We start from the raw sequence: 16,903 nt of genomic DNA, 5'->3' as shown, positions 1-16,903 counted from the left end.
CCAATTATTCTTCACATCCCTTCTCTCAAAATTCCTCCTTTTGGTTTATATCTATTGCTCTCTTCTTGATGTAATGTGATTATAATTAAACAATGTAACTACAATAACATGTGGGAGGTTCTGGCCAGAGTTAATTGGTAGGGGAGCCGAACAGGAAAGACAATGGAGCGGCAATGGCAGGAGTTTCTGTGGGTAATTCGGACGATATTAGAAATTCATCCCAAAGGAGATGAAACATACTCATGGGAGGACAAGGCAGCCATGAGCGATGAGGTATCAAACCGAAAGGTGAAGCATACAATGTGATGAAGATGATTGAGAATCCAGCGATTTCATTGGCTCTGAAACTACATAAGGCTGGCATCACTGACACTACAGAGCTCTTAATCATGATCAGGGAGAGAAACAGAGGGAAATACATTCATTTTAAACACAGAAGATGGTATTACTCAAGGAAAAATGTTCAGATGAATTAAACAATTGAATTTAAAAAAGTTAATTGGTTTTGCAGAATGTGTCAGATTGGTAGCATGACCCGGGGAGAGACCCTCAGTAGAATGAGAGTATGAAAATGGAAGTATTTCCACTTTAGAAACCAGAGTAGGTCACTGAGTGCAGTGCTGATGGGTGAATGGGTCTCCATGTGAACGAAGGGACAGGCAGCAGAATTGCATTGCAAATATTGCAGCTCAAAACTGCGTATTCATGTAGTGCTGTAGAAAACAGCAGTAGGAGAAGCAGAAAAGCATTCAACCACAACCTGAAACAATTTTCCTAGGATAATCTCCTCAGTCTGCCATTACCATCAACACGATCTATGTTTCAGTAATGACTGTGAGTGAACATGTCAGGGTCAGAACCACGTGAACCTAAACCTGATGCTAACGCATTAAAGTTACCACGCTTGACCAACAGATGTGATCGAAGCTCCGCAAACCTGCCACATTCAGATATAAATGGTGACGGACGACTAAACAAATGACTGGAGGAAAGAGATCCACAAATATCCCCATCCTAAATAATCGAACAGTCCTGTACATCAGTGTAAAAGACCAGGATGTGGTATCTGCACCATCCTCAGCCAGAAATGTTGAATGGATGATCCACCTCACCCTCATCATCATGCCCACAGAATCACAGATACCAGTCTTCAACCAATTCGATTTACAGCACGTGACATGAAGACACAGCTGAACACAGGAGATACGACAAAGGCAATGGGCCCTGACGCCATTCCTGCAATAGGACTGAAGACTTGTGCTGCACAACAAGCCGTGCCCCTGGGAAAGCTCTTTCATTCCAGCTGGACACAGCTGAATGAAAAATTACTCAGCTATGTCCAGTCTCCTCAGAGGAGAATAACTGCAATCTGACTATTTACCACCCCTTCAGTCCCATCACGACAATCAAATTGGTGGGAGATATTTTTGATGGAGCTGTCAAGCAGCACAGAAATAACCTGCTCAGTGTGGTTTCTGATAGGTCCCCAAGTGGAGATGGTGCTGTTGTGGAAATATCACTGGATTACTAATCCAGACCAGGCTAATACTCTGGAAATTAAAAACAGTTGACAATATATTAAGATGCAAAATCTGGTGTCAGTAATAGTGGTCTTGAAACCAATGTCGATTATACACACCAATTTCTTTCCCCAATCTACTTTCAGGAAGTGAGTCTCCCGTGCTTTCCTGGTCTGGCCTAAACGTGACCCCAGACACACAGACATGTGATAAACTCTTCAATGGTCTCTGAATCGGCCAAGCAAGACACTCTATTGTATCAAACTGCTCCGAGGTCTTAAAGGTTAAACCCGGACAGAACACCCGGCCCCAGCCTCAGTAACGGAAAAGGAACGGGAGACACAGTCCTGTTGACCCTGCAGAGACCACCTTCCTAATATCTGAGAGCTTGTGACAACATTTACAGAGCTTTTCCACAGACTAGACTGAAACATCATGAATGGAGTAGGCCATACAACACATTGAGCTTTCCTCATTGTTGTCCATGTTCAAACATCTCCACAATGCACTTATCCCACACAGTGAATGTATCTGTTAATGTGATTAACCTTGGGAAGCTATAAAATAGGAAGTGCCGTAGTCCCTTTGGTCCATCGAATTTGCTACCCAATTCAACATAATATTGGTTGGCCCTTTATTTCCATACCGTTCTCCTGCTCTCCCACCATCCCTTTACTGTCTCTAAATCCGTATTTATAATCAGTGTGTTGGCTTCCTGGTTCCAGCGCATTCCCCAGGTTCACCAGTCTCTGAGTGCAGACATTTATTATCATCTCAATGCAGAATGGCCTGTCTGTATCTAATACTGTGGCTCCTTGTTTTAGACACCACAGCCTGGGGAATTATCATCCCTGCTTTCAATATGTCTCACTCTGTCAGAGCTTTATATATCTCACTGAGATCTCCACCCATTTTCCTAAACCCCAAACACTGGTCCCACAATAAGCCTGCCATCCTAGAGATCGGTCTGGTCATCTTTCGCTGCTCTCCCTCAATGTCAGGTTTGTCCTTTGTTAGGTACAGAGACCAAAACTGCACACAATACAGCACAATGTTCGAGATGGGGTCTCAACTAGACCCTGTACCGCTGCAGTAAGAATCCTTACTCCTGGACTCAAATTCCCCTGAAATGAAGGTCAGCACATCATTTATCTTCCTAACTGCTTCATTTCCTTCAATATTGCTTTCAGTGAGTGGTGTACAAGGAGATACAGATCATTGTCACTGTTACAGCTCCCCAATTGGTGGGTCTAAGTACCCTGGTCAGCGTGCCAATGCCATGCCCGGTATTGACTTCTGGATTCAGACCTCACTGCGCTGCAGGGACCTCGGAGGGCTGCTCAGAAGGAAACAACAAACAGGAGCATATGTCCCTGTGTAGATCAGCATGTTTCAAACAATCTATTTTCAAATGATCGGCTTCCAGTCTATTGTTCCCACCAACGGGCACACAGTCAACTCTAACCACATTGCTCTCCATCTGACACTTACTTGCCCATTCACACCACTTGTCGTAGTCACCTTGAAGCTTTTTGCAATATCCCCACCCACTCACAATCCAACATCCTTTAGTTCTGTCAGCAGGTTGGGATATATTGTATTTGATTCCTGAAACCAAATGTTTAATGGGTATTGTGAACAGCTGAGGCCTGAGCACCGATCCCAATGATAACGAAGCAACATTCCTCGGTTAAGTTTTTTTTTAAATATTTATTTCCTGAATCTGGGTGTGACTGGCTGGGCCAGCATTTATTGCCTGTCCCTAGTTGCCCTCGAGAAGGTGATGGTGAGCTGCCTTGTTGAACCGCTCCAGTCCACTGTGGATTCAGTGATGGTAGCACCATTGAATACCACGGAGCCGGGCCGTGTTTAGATTGTATTTTAGTGATGCTGGTCAGGGTTTGGCATTTGTGTGGCCTAAATATTACTTGCCACTTGTCAGCCTGGATGCTGTCTAGATCTTGTCGCATTTGGACATGGACTGCTTCAGTATCTGAGGAGCCACAAATGTTGCTGAACATTGTGCAATCATTGGCGACCAACCCCACTTCTGACCTTATAATGGAGGGAAGGTCATTGATGAAGCAGCTGTGAATATGTTTGGGCCGAGGCCACTGCCCGAGGGATTCCTACAGACTTGTCCTGGAGCTGAGTTCACTGAACTGTATCAGTCATGACCATCTTCCGACGTATCAGGTATGATTCTAACCAGCGGGGAGTTTGCCCCTGATACCTATTGATTCCAGTTTTGTTAAGGCCCCTTGATGTCACACTTGGTCGAAGGCAGCCTTGTTTTAAAAGGCTGTTATTCTCACCCCACCTCAGGAATTCAGCACTTTTGTACATGTTTGAACAAAGGTAATGAGGTCAGGAGCTGAGTGGCCCTGGTAGAGCTCTAACTGAGCGTCATTGACCAGGTTATTGCTGAGCAGGTCCTGCTTGAAAGCACTGACACTTTCCATTACTTTACTGATTGGTTGGTAATTGGCCGAATTGGATTTGTTCTGTTTATTTTTTCCGGATATAGGAGATACATCGGTAATTTTCAATGTAATCGGGGAAATGTTGTTGTAAAGATATTGGAACAGCTTAGTTAGGGCAGTGACAAGTGCTGGAGAACAAGTTTTTAGTACTTTTTCCAGAATGTTGTCAGCATGTATACCCTTTGGAGTATCCAGTGTCTCCGTTTCTGGATATCACGTGGACTGAATCGAATTGGCTGATGACTGGTAACTGAATTGTTGAGGATCAACTGAAGGAGGCCGAGATGGATCAACCACTCAGCATTTCTGACTGAAGATTGTTACAAATGCATCAGCCTTACCTTATACACTGAAGTGCTGGGCTCTTCCATAATTAAGGATGGGGATATTTGTGGAATCTCCTCCTCCAATGACTTGTTTAATTGTCCATAACTATTCTCAACTAGAAGTGGAAGGACTGAAGAGCTTAGATCTGAACGGTTGCTTGTGGGATCATTTAGCTCTGTCGATCACTTATTGCTTATGCTGTTTGGCACACACGTTGTCCTGGTTGGTGGCTTCACCTGGCTGACACCTCATTTTCAGGTATGCCCGGTGCTGCTCCTGCTATCCTGCATTCTCTATTGAATCAAAGTTGATTCTCTGGCTTGATGTTAATTGTTGTGAGGAGGATCTGCCAGGCCATGAGTACAATGCTGCTGCTATTGCTGACCCACAGCACCTTATGGAAACCCAGACTTGAGCGGCTAGATGCGTTTGAAGTTGGTCTTATTTAGCACGGTGACAGTTAAATGCCGGAGGAAATATCGCAGAAGCGCTTCACATGAGGGCCCCAAGCACTGAGGATGTCTCCAAGACAGGGGACGAAACGTCTGCTGCACAAATACCCAGCTCGGCGAACAGAACCACAACAATTGCCATATATTCGCCCAAATCCACTAAGATTTGATTTTGTAAACTACATTTGTGAGCTTTACCAAACATTTTCTGAAAATCCAAACGTTTTAAATTCATTGCTTCTCTTTCATTTGTCTCCAAATCTGTTTCGTAAACATAATTCCCATTTCATAAACATATGTTAGTGTTGTCTATGACCATTACTTTCAGTACCAATAATTTCTCCTGAAACATGTACTTACTATGTTCTATGTTCCATGTACGAGATATTTTTCCGCACCAGATTTGGTTTTCCTAGTATTGTTAGAAAGTTCTGTGAAGACAGAACTGAGGTAATGGCTGCATAGTTCTGCCAATTCCCTGTTATCCATTCCCCATTCTCTGGTTTCAGATTATAAGGAAGCTGCAATTGTTTTCTCATACTTCTCACATTAACATAATTTGACAAGCTATTACAGTTCACTCTTATAACGCTTGTGAATATATTCTTCAGAAACCCATCAATTCCTGCCTTATATTGCTCAATGATTGACCTTGGACAGCCATATACTCACAGGTGCATGTATGCGGTACTGACAGAAATACAGCACGATCTACAGTGGTCCCACTTTCCTACACTAGGCCCATAGCTGCGAATGCTATGACACTTCCAAGTGTTCGTCCAAGCACTTTTTAATGGCTGTGAGGATTCCCGTGATAACTCTCCTCTCAGGAATTAAATTCCTGACCCAAACACCCACTGGGTAAAAAGAAACTATCTTTTAATCCTCACTAAATCTCAAACCCTTCACATTGTTCTTGATTCTCTGACTAAAAGGAGCAGCTGCTGTCTATCTCCCCTCTCCATGCCCCTAGTAATCTTATCCTTCTGAATCACGTCCCCCTCAGCCTTCTCTGCTCCAAAATAAACAACCCGAGCTTATCCAGCCTCTCTCCATAAGTGATGCGCTCCATCCCAGGGAACATCCTGGTGAATCTCCTCAGCACACCTTTTCTGTACCATCACGTCCTTGCTGTAATGTGGTTCCTATAATTGCACACAGTACTCCATCTTTGTCCAACCAAAGCAGTGTACAGCTCTTATTATCTCCGCCCCGATTAATAATTGCTGCACCCAAGGTCCACTTCTTAACTAACGTATTACCCTGTCCAGTCACATTCAGGGATGTGTGATGAAGCACCCTCTGAGCTTCCTAGTGTGCTGCTATGCATTGAGTCCTCCCCTGTCTGGTTCCTTCTTCCAAAGTACATCACATCATATTTATCAGGTTTACATTCCATCTGCCATTGATCTGCCCATCTGACCAATCCACGTGTATCTTTCTGTAACATAAGACCTTCCTCCTCACTACCAACCAACCGGGCAAACAGAAACTTACTTATCGCAACCCCCACCCCCTTCACCCACCTCCCTCCATTCACATCTGCACCATTTATGAATACCATAAAAAATAAGGGATACAGCACTGATCCCTGTGGTACAATAGGGGACACTGGTCTCCAGTCACTCAAACAGCCTTCTTCCACCACTCTCTGTCTCCTGCCACTAAGACAATTTTCGTTGTAACTTGTCAAGTAATCCTTGATTCCATGCGATTTAACGTTAATTTTCACTTTCCCATGTGGAGTTTTGTAAAAGGCCTTGCTGCAAAACTAATTAAGCGAATTCCTTAAACTAATTCAAATTCGTTAGGTGTGACTTCCCTCTGATAAAGTCATGATCATTATCCCTGATCAAGCCTTGCCATTTTGATTGGGTTTCAATTTTTTCTTTCCCTATTTTCTCCAGTAGTTTTCCGAACAGTGATCTAATATTTGTTTGTCTATAGTTCCCTGGTCTATCTCTCCCATCATTACTGTAAAGTGGAATCGTATTAGCTGTTCCCCAGACCTCTGGCACCTCCCCATGGTGGGATTCTAAATAAATTTGTCAGTCAGGGTCTTTCCTCCCTTGACTCCAACAGCAGCCTGTGTTACAATTCATTCAGACCTGGCAATCAGTCCAATTTTCTACCAGCCAAAGCCTCAAATTCCTGCTCGCATTTTACATCAATCTGCTCAAGAGCTTCCCCATCCATCTTCTCGAATTCTCTACCTGCCTTCTTCTTCTCCCAAGTAAAACAGATGTGAAGCTCTCATGTCTCCATCTCTCAATGTTCTCCAGCTTCACACACAGATAGCCCTCTAGGTTTCTAATGGACACGAACTGTTCACCGATCATTCTGTTCTACTTGTTGTCTGTGGAGACTATCATGGGATTCTCCCTAATTGCACGTGCTTGCAGTTTCCATGTCCCTCTGTTATTCAGTCCCCTCTATGTTTCTAATTTTCTAAGATTCACGACGATCACCTCTCATTATTTGAAATACGAGATCACAGGCTGAGTTTCCCAGTCAGACAATCTTGCCACCTTAGGGATTAATCTGGAAAATGCCTTTTGCAGTTCCTCTGTACTCAGCATATTCTTTTTTTAGATAGCGACTCCACAGCAGTACAGAATACTCTCAGTGTTGTCTCAGCAACCTAATTTTACTTTCTGATTTGCATATGTTGTGCCGAATACCTTTCGCTTTATCTTGTGTTATGATATTAGTATGTGAGTTCTTTAAAAAATGCTCCTGAATATCGAACTATACGATATCCATTGATTCCTCATGGCTGAAGACTACAAGAATCATCTTAAAACTATTACAAAAGATTGTTTGCCACTTATGGTTTTCCTTTCATCGATGCATTATCATACTCCCCAGTTTTGCCATTACATTCGATATATCTAGAAGCATGTTCTTTGTGATTGAGTCCAACAGACACCCGACTGCGGATGACAAGTTACTTGTCTGTAGTTCACCACTCTCTATCTTCATCCTTTCTTAAACTGGCGGATAATATTTGTAACCGTCCCTTATCCCGATTGGCTACCTGCCTTTCAGGAATGTGTCAGAAAATAACGTGAAAATCCGTAATGCAATCAATATGACTATTGCTGCTTCCACTGAAATTTTTGTATGAAGTAAATCTGGTCTGTCAGATTTATCAACACTCAATCTAGCTCTCTTTTCAAATGCTACCTTATCACTGATATGAATGATCTTAGACTTTACTTACACAAGTCCCATGGTCACTTGGAATTTCTGGGAGAATTTCTGAATATTCTTCCATGAAGACAGACATGTTTCTTTTCCCTGTAATTGTCTGTTCTTTACAGTAAATTACCCTGTCCGCACACTCACTGTTCCACGTTTGATCTTGTTTTTGTTTTTGTTCCATACATTGTTAGAAGCTTTATAGCATGTTTTACGTTGTTATTTGTTTGCATGTTATTTCTCTTTTTGATTTTTTTTCTCAGTTTATTGGACTTCCTTTGCTGAGTCCTACATTTCTGTGAATCCACTGACTTACTACTACACTTTGCATTTTTCTAAGCTGCTTCCTTTGATCTAATAGGTAGATGAGGTGGGGTGTGTGAAAGTGATAGGTCGGAGAGGAGGGTGGATTGGATAAGTACGAAGGAAGATGGACACGTAGGAACATTGTAGATGGCGGTGACGAGTTGGAAGGTTGGACTGGGATAAGGTGGGGTTTGGGGAAATGGGGAAATTGGTGAAATCAACATTGATCTCCTGTTGTTGAAGGGTCGCATGGCGGACAATGAGGCGTACTTCCTCCATGCGTCAGGTGGTTAGGGTTTGACCATGGAGGAGGCCCAGGACCTGCGTGTCCTTGGTGGAGTGGGAGGTGGAGTTAAAGTGTTTAGCCACAAGGTGTTAGAGGTTGGCCAGTGTGGCTGTACCAGAGATGATCTTTGAAACGATCTACAAGTTGACGTCCTGTCGGGCGAATGTAGAGAAGACCACATTGTATTTAATGGGTGCAATAGATAAGGCGTTCTGCCTCTCTTCATCACCTATCACTTTCAACCCCTCCTTCATCTACCTCTCACATTCCAGGCTTCCTCCCCCCTCGCCACACCCCCCTCCCATTTGTCTCTCACCCCCCTTGGCCCACAAGCCTCATTCCTGATGATTCCAGTCTCAGTTGACTGTCTGTGTGGAGTTTGCAGATTCTCCCCGTGTCCGGGTGGATTTTCTCCGGGTACTCCAGTTCCCTCCCACAATCTAAAGATGTGAAGGTCAAGTGAATTAGCCGTATTAAACTGTCCATAGCGGTAGGTGCATTAATCAGAGGGAAACTGGTCTGAGTGGATTACTGTTTGGATGGTTGATGTGGACTTTCTGGTCCGAAGGGCCTGTTTCCATACTGTAGGGAATCTAATCTCAAATAAAACGTTGCGGTCACTGTTCCCAAAAGGTCCTTTACAGCAAAGTTTTCAATTAGCTCTTTTGATCATCCAACAGCAATTCCTAAATAACCTGATCTCGACCTCGGTGCTCGAAATAATGTTAATGCAAGCATCTCACATGTGCTCATGAAATCCATTTTTCGCAGCATTAGCATTAAGTTGACTTAATCCGGTTTAGATATACTTTTAACAGTGCATTATTACTGGAGTACCCACAATCGTGTATGTCCTGTTTCCTGCTTTATAACACACTCAACATTTGTATTGCAGCTTTCACTTTAATATATAACCCCCATCAATGTTTCTGAGATCTACCTTTCAGAATTCAGTGAAATCTCAGTGAAGTTGGTTCTGGGGAGATTAATTTAAAAATCATCTCGTCACATCATTTACGATCTTCTCAAGCTTTATTATGAGTTTTTCACCAGATCTCCAGTTATACTGGTGGAATATAGAAGGACAATGATCTTTCAACAATGCTGTGTATTCCCCGCGACAGCTGAGACTGCTGTAACCTGGGTGGTAACCTTCCGCAGGCTGGTAAAGTGTCGCTACTGCTGTACAGGATCTTAGTGAGATCACATCTGGAGTAGTGTGTACAGATTTAATCTCCTCACTGATATTGTTACATTGTTATATTGGAAGCAGTTCTGAGATGGTTCCCTCAACTGATTCGTGTAATGAAGCTGTTAGTTTATAAGGAAAGGATGGTCAGGTTGATCCAATACACATTGGACTTTACAAGGATAAAATATGATCTTATTTCAACATAGATGACCAGAAGGAGTCAGAAACAGAAGCCAAAAATACACATAATGGTGAAATCCATGTCATTCTCCAGCCTGTTACACAGAAACAACAGAAGAATATTCAGGCCTTCAACACTGTTACACCAGAACATGAAGAAGCTATTCAGACCCTGGAGCCTGATATGCAGCTACAGAAGGAGGCCAGTCAGCCCCTGGAGCCTATAATACTGGACCTAGAGTAGGCGATAACGGACCAGTATCCTATTACATAGCAACAGGATCAGTCCATTCAGCCTCCTCAAGTCTGTTACACAGGAAATGGAAGAGACCACACAATGACTGGAGATTGTTACACTGGGATAACAGGAGGCCATTAAGCCCCACTGAGCCTATTGTAAGTGAATTGGATAAGGATACAAACTATCTGAAACTTTTTATGAGAAAGGAGGAGATAATTCAGGCACGTGCCTGTTGTAAGGGAACAGGAGAAGACCAATCACTCAGTCCATCCCATCTCAGGGATGCATGAGGTGACCGTTCAGTTTTTCCAAAATGTTATGGAGGAATATGAGAAGACACATCAGCCCCTCGAGCTGTTACACAGCAACAAGAAGATTCCATAATCCCCCAACCGTCTCACACATCAACGGAAGAAGGTCATTCTGGCCAACATGGGAACACCAGAAAGACGTCAGTCCATCGAGTTTGTACAGCAGCAGCATGAAGAGTCCATTCAGCCACACATGGCTCTTACAAAGTAATTGGAGCAGATCTCTTAAAGCCTTGTGCCCATTAAACAGGAATTCAAAGAAAATGTCAAAGTTTCCGAAATGGAAGAACTTATAATAACTGCATAAATTAGGAACTAAAGTGTAACGATAAACTATAGTAAGTTAAGGAAAGTTGTTAGAATCCATTGTTCAGGACATTTCCAAAGTTAAACCACAATCTGTCAGAGTCAACATGGTTTTAGAAAGCTAAATCGTGTTTGATTTGTTTACTTCGGTTATTAAAAATGTCACAAACAAGGAGGAAATTTGGAATCCTGGAGATAAATATATCTGGTCTTCCAGAGGGTTTGGATATATCGCTTCTCCAAAGTGTAAGCAGTAAGATCAGACAGCATGGGTTTGGGAGTAATTTATTAGCTTGGATGGTGGATTGGTGAACCAACAAAATTCAGTCAGATGGAATAAATGTGTCTTTTTCTTTTGGCAAATGTGAGGTGCCACAGATTTCAGTACTCGTGCTTTAACTGTTCATCATTAATATTATTACTCGGTTGACAGGATAGAAAATACTATAGCCAATTTTTCAGATGACAGTAACATCAGTGGGAAATTACTTCGGAATGAACATGAAAGAGGTTTAAAAGTGAATATGGATAGGTTGGGTGAATGGGCTAACACTTGGCAATGAAAATTAAAGTGGGCATCTATGAGATTTATCAATTTGGTCCGCAAAATAGAAAGGTAAATTATTATCCAAATGGAGAGAAACTTCAAAGTGCTCAAGTGCAGAGAGGTCAGTGTGTTCATGTGTACATCACAGAGAACCTGCATGCAGGTACAGCAAGAAATGGGAAAGGCAAGCGTAGTTTCAGTTTTTATTTGTAAAAGAAGAGAGTAGAAAGGTAGGGAGTGTTGCTGTAGCTATACAAGAGATTAGTGAGGCTGCAACTGGAGTACCGTTTGAGTGCCCTGACTTGCAGAAGGACGCATTTGCGTTGGAGGTAATTCAGAAAGGGTTCATTAGATTGATTCCAGAGATTGTCTTATGAAAAGAGATTGAACTGTCAAGTTTATTATAGTGAAATGAGATCTCATTAACGTCTAAAAATTGCTAAAAGTAATTGAAAGTGTTAATGTGGTGTGGATTTTTTTTATGTGCTGCAATCTACAACAAGAGACCAGAGTTTCAGGATGGAGATGGTAGGAAAGTAGAACAGGGGCCGCAATGACATCAGCCATGATTGTATTCAATGGTTGAGCGGACTCAAGGGGCTAGATTACTGACTGATGTTCCTTGTTCTTATTTAGCCCTTCGAATGTGTTACACAGGAATGGGGGAGGACTGGTTATCAAACAGGAAGCAGGCACTCCTGATAAGTCAGTCTCGATCGATTTGACAGAACGTTACCAGTGATGTCGACAAACTGGGAAATGATGGATATGTCACCCACTCCTGCCTGGAAAGTTCTGGATCATAGAAGCTGAATACAACTGTGACCCTAACAGCCATTGACAGCAACGTCCTCCTCCGGTATGAAGCTATAGGTCGTATTGAAGGAGGTGACACCGCTCACAGGTTCCCCTCACACTCTGCTCCTGGTTTAAGCCGGGCTTGGGAAGCTGTTCCTAGAAAACTCGGGTGGATACAGCAGATCCCAATCCCCACACGCACTCACTCCGTGGTTTCAGAGCTTCCCCTCTCTGCAGCCTATGCTCCGTTTGTTGTTCATGTTATACACCCAGATGCTGTAACTACAGTCCCCATGCTCCATCCAGACTTGGGTCAGCAAATCCTCAGGTCTCCCTAAATGTCTGAGGCAGCTCACAGCACAACCTCCAGCAAACCATCCCCAGCACCACCACGAACCTTTCAATAACAGGAGTCAGTCAGAAGCCTCTGAGCTACGAGGGAGTTAGGGATCAGAAGAGATCCCCGTAAAATATTTTAAAAAGATTGCTCCAGCTCAAACTTTTCCGTATTTTAACCGTAGATATGAAGTGTGAAGAAAAATATAATCTTTTCAAATGCTTTAGTTAAAAATTCAATCAAAGAAAAGAACAATTGGATTAGTTTATATGTTGGAACACATGCACAAACAATAGACGCCGTAACTTCCTGGTACACACCGCTTGGCACAAAGATAAACTCAAATGCAGATTCTTACATGCAGTTTTCCAATCCCGAAAGTAACAATATTAGAAAAGTTCTCAGCGAGAAGAGCAGCTGGGGATCATGTAATGAAACTTACAACCCTCCTGGGACCCCAAGCAGCCGCTGAATGCTGCAGCTAAAAACAAAACGAGTAGACCTAGCCTGGGAGAGCTGGGTGCTGCCCTTTCATTGTTCCCATCGTTTTAATAAAACCTAAAGGCCTCCTCAGCTATTTACTTCAGTCGTATTCAGGTGGTAATTCTGCACCTCTGCCTTTAAGACCTGTCTTCAAAAACGACCAAGACAAAATAATCTTTTTACAGTGACAGTATCATCAAACCTCCCCCTTTGAAACAAATGAACATCAAGATACAACTGTAGCTTCATTTTAAGTCCCTTATTCTTACTCTATTAGTAGACTACAATACATATATATGATATTGACACTAAGCATGCAAACATTCACAACCCCATTCTATTTCAGTCAGTTTACTCTGGCCACAGAATGCCTCTGTCTTTCTTCATCCAAGTCTCAACAACTTGGCAGCAAGCACAGTTTCTTGTCCTGTCAAATGTATAACTTCCACATTGAATGGCAACAATAGTAACCTCTATCTGAACAGACTAGAAGTATTCTCCCTAAATTTGTCCAAAAACTATAGATGTTATGATCAGTATATAGATTTTGCTCAGGCATGTTATTGGCAATGTAAATGCTGAAATATTGCAACGCCAACACCAAGCTCAAGGCCACCTTCCCAATTGAGAAATATTTTTGTTGATGGTTTCAGCGGGCACTCCAACCACACGTTACATAATGGAGCACTTCTCATCTCTCTCATAGTCCTTCTGAATGACATATCTCCTTATGTCTCAGCATAAAAATAATTACATGCTTCTCTAACTCTTAATGCTGTAACCTGCTACTCCTGGCCTAGGCCAGTAAACCTTACTCTTACAGGGATATGTTTTCAGAAGATCTCGCACATTCTTTTCAATCCCTCACAGAAGCCAAACTTTGATTTATGGACCAACTGATAATCATCAGCCATTTCAGCTTCTAGTCGTGCCATTATCACTCTCTGCTCTTCCACACGAGTTCTCACGACTGCACGAATTTTTGAATTTTGAACTTCTCCCAAGTAAGAATCTCATTAAGAGTGTCGTAGGCTTGCTCTGCTTTTAATGCCCTTATGCACCTTTCAAAATTACTTTGCTTGATTTTTTCAAACTCAATGCACGTTTAACCAGGGACGCTATTTTAGATTTCTGAAACACGATCTGTTCGCTTCTGGCACAAGTTCATATGCACTTCAGATGGCTTTCTTCACCTTCTCATACCCCCCGCCCATACGGTCAGGATCCTGGAATGCCCTCTTAATGGCATTGTGTTTCAATCCACAGCAAGCAGACTGCAGCGATTCAAGAAGGCAGCTCACCACCACCTTCTCAAGAGCAAATAGGAATGGGCTATTAAAGCTGGTCAGTCGGCCATGCCCAAGTCCCAGAAATGAATTAAAAAAAAGATATTGGCCAGGGATGGGATGGAGACCCATGAAGGAAACGGAGTTTGTAAACTTAATGGAGGGCAATGATCTCCACACTCCCAATATTTAAATAACAAGGGCAGTGAGACAATGGTTCACATCTGAAAGTGAGTAGGTCAACATAGTGTAACACTGCCAGAATCAAGGAGGGAGCCATCAATTGACAAGTTCCCTGATGCAGTTAGTAGTGGTTTGCAGAGTGAATATCTGGATTCAGACACTCAACATGAAGAATTACAGTGGCAAGAAATGAAGACTACATGAGTGAACAGAAACGCAGTCGTAACTGGTTTATAGAAAAAAACATATCTGGCTGGTGAGACTTACCAGGAAAACCAACGATAGACAGAAGAGGATAATAAAAATATTGAATAATCCGAAGAACATAATAGATCCATAAATATAATGACAATAAATCATAATATGTAGAAAGAAACCAAGCATAATCGGATAAACCCCTGTCCATTGCTGGACCATCCCAGTCCAATGTTCTCAGATTCCAATCCATTGTTGGAACATTCAAGGCCAGTGTTCTCAGATTCCGTTCTATTGTTGAAACATTCCAGTCTAATATTCTCGGATTATGATCTCTCCTCCTTTTCTCTATCTGGAGCTGCTGATCTCTGGTAGGGCTGTCAATGATGCTCTCGCTCATACTTTGGGATAACACATTGAAAGGTGCCCATTTATCATCAAAATATGGCAACTCTCCACTGAGATAATTAGAATCCATGGAGGCTGACATTAATTACAGTCACCGAGCAAACAGGCGCAGTTAATCACTTCTTTACATAACATCTCATGTCATAATAAAAGGCAATATTTACTCAGTCCCGATGGAATGGATGAGGGTGACTGACGGACGGACTTTAAATTTTTCCTTTTATTAACTTTTTCCATGTACGTGGGAGAATTGCCAGAACACTGCAGGGCTGTAAATGCCCCATTCTCTTTATAAAAGAGACAGGGATAAAATAACAGAACAGCTGTATAAAATGTCTGGTGGGGAATATTCTGGATACATTAATTCAAATGAGAAAGTGAGGGTTGAAGATGCTGGAGATCAGAGTCGAAAATGTGGTGCTGGAATAGCACAGCATGTCAGGCAGCATCAGAGGAGCATCGATATTTCTTGTGTAAACCCTTCATCCGGAATGGATCTTGTAGCCCAAGGGTACTGAGAGATCAATGGGAAGGGGATGGGGTTGAGTAAGGTAGCTGATAATGTGATAGGTAGATGAAGTTTGGGTTGGAGGTGATATGTCAAGAGGAAGGTGGAGCAGAAAGGTGGGAAGGATGATGGACAGGTAGGGCAGGTCATGGGGGCGGTGCTGATTGGAAGGTTGGATCTGGGATAAGATGGGGGTAGGGGAAATGAGAAAGCTCGTGAAACCCACATTGATCCCATGTGGGTGCAGGGCCCCAAGGCAGAAGATTGGCACTCTACCTCCAGATGTCGGGTAGTTAAGGTTTGGCGGGGAGGAGGCCTGCATATCCATGGCGGAGTGGAAGGGACAGTTAAAGTGTTCAGCTACGGGGTGGTGGGGTTGGTTGGTGCGGGTGCCCCACCAATGTTCTCTAAAGTGTTCCATACATTGGCATCCAGTCTTCCCGATGTCAAGCAGATATCAGGAACAATGGATACTGTGGGCGACATCTGTGGACGTGCAGGTAAAGCTCCAAAGGATGTGGAATACACTTTGGCGGAGGGATTGGTCCAGTTTTACCAATTCTTGCCGTGTCAGGGGAAGATCCCAGGAGTGGAGGGTGGATTGGTGGTTGGCGTGGACCTGACAAAGGAGTCACGCTGCGAATGTTCTTTATGGAACGCATATCGGGGTGGGGAGTGAAATATATCCCTGTTGGTGGAGTCTGTTTGTAGGTGGCACAAATGGGGGAGGATAATGCATTACATCTGGAGGTTTGGTGGGGTGGAAGGTGAGGAACAGGGTGTTCTTTCCGTGTTGCATTGCGAGGGGTGGAATTCGAAGGCAGAGGTGCGGGAAGTGGATGAGATGCTCTGGATGGTATCATCGAATATGTGGGAGGGGAAATTGCTTTCGTGAAAAAGGAGGCCATCTGGGATTTACACTGAGTTTAGAGTGTGGTGCTGGGAATTCGACGTTTTGGGCAAAAGCCCTTCATCAGAATTTGATTTTTTTTCAGAAAAATCAATTCTTCTGCTCCTCGGAAGCTTCCTGACCTGCTGCGCTTTTCCAGCACCACACTCTTGACTCTAATCTCCCGCATCTGCAATACTCACATTCGCCTACACGCTCGGTTCAGCCACTTCTGAAACACTGCCTTTAATTCTGTGCTCACTGCTGTAGGAACGATGTTGTTAAACCTGAAAGCACGCTGGTGGTGGCGAGTGATGTTGATCGACCCGGAGAATATGAATGGGCTGGGATTATGTTCCCTGGAGCGTTTGTTCTGAGGAGTGACCTTACTGAGGTTTATCGTGGTGAATCCCGATGCTCCAGCGTGAGTAAGGCCAAAGGCCAGGGAAATAGACAGGACAGTT

This window comes from Chiloscyllium plagiosum, unplaced genomic scaffold, assembly GCF_037043375.1.
Source record: "Chiloscyllium plagiosum isolate Xiang-an unplaced genomic scaffold, Cpla_swu_hap1 HiC_scaffold_18, whole genome shotgun sequence".
In the NCBI taxonomy this organism is placed as follows: Eukaryota; Metazoa; Chordata; class Chondrichthyes; order Orectolobiformes; family Hemiscylliidae; genus Chiloscyllium; species Chiloscyllium plagiosum.
This window is presented reverse-complemented; position numbering follows the sequence as displayed.